Here is an 811-nt window from a genome sequence, read left to right as displayed (position 1 = left end):
AATATATAATTACTAATGACATTTCATATTTTTATATTAAATCTTTGAGATTCAGTGCGTATTTTGCATGTATAGCCCATCTCAATCTGCACACTAAAATTTCTCAGAAAAACTTGATTTTATCCGTATTTTGTTTTTATTAAATTTGCAGTTGAAAGGGTTATTCACATACCAAAGGTGTTCCAAACATACTTAAAATTTTCTAAAACCCATCAGTTTTTAAAGTAAGATGAAAAAATAATTAAAATTTAATAACCTTAAAAATTAATTCCTTAGTCACACTAGCCACATTTTAAGTATTCAACAGCCACATGTGCCTAGTGGCTACTGTATTGGACAACTAAGATCCAGAGAGATTAAAAAGTCATCTGGAAAGGAAAAAGTAATTAGAGTTACTACATGGCTCAGCTTCAAATAACATACTCTGAATATCTGTTTAATCGAAAGTATAATATAATTATAATCGGGAAGACAGAATGGTAAATGTTTATTGTGTCAAAGGAGGAAGAGGAAAGAAAGCTAAATCCTAAATGCCTGAAACTGAAAAATTAAAACGTAGCAATAGAACCCTATTAAATAGAAACAGAGAAGTAAATACAAAAGGAATCTGCCAACATTAGCTCCAAATGACTCTCTCTGAGTAAGAAGAAACGGAGGAGAAACGGCTTGGGACTCCCATTTTTCTTAAACCTCACACTATTGGCTAGACACTTTGATTTTGTATGATTTTGATTTTTAAAAAGATCTTGAAAAATGATCACTGGGAGGTTTGTCCACCAGTATGTGGAATGAGAATTTTCTGTGGAATATT

Source organism: Pteropus alecto, unplaced genomic scaffold (assembly GCF_000325575.1).
Source record: "Pteropus alecto unplaced genomic scaffold, ASM32557v1 scaffold87, whole genome shotgun sequence".
NCBI classification, from domain to species: Eukaryota; Metazoa; Chordata; class Mammalia; order Chiroptera; family Pteropodidae; genus Pteropus; species Pteropus alecto.
This window is presented reverse-complemented; position numbering follows the sequence as displayed.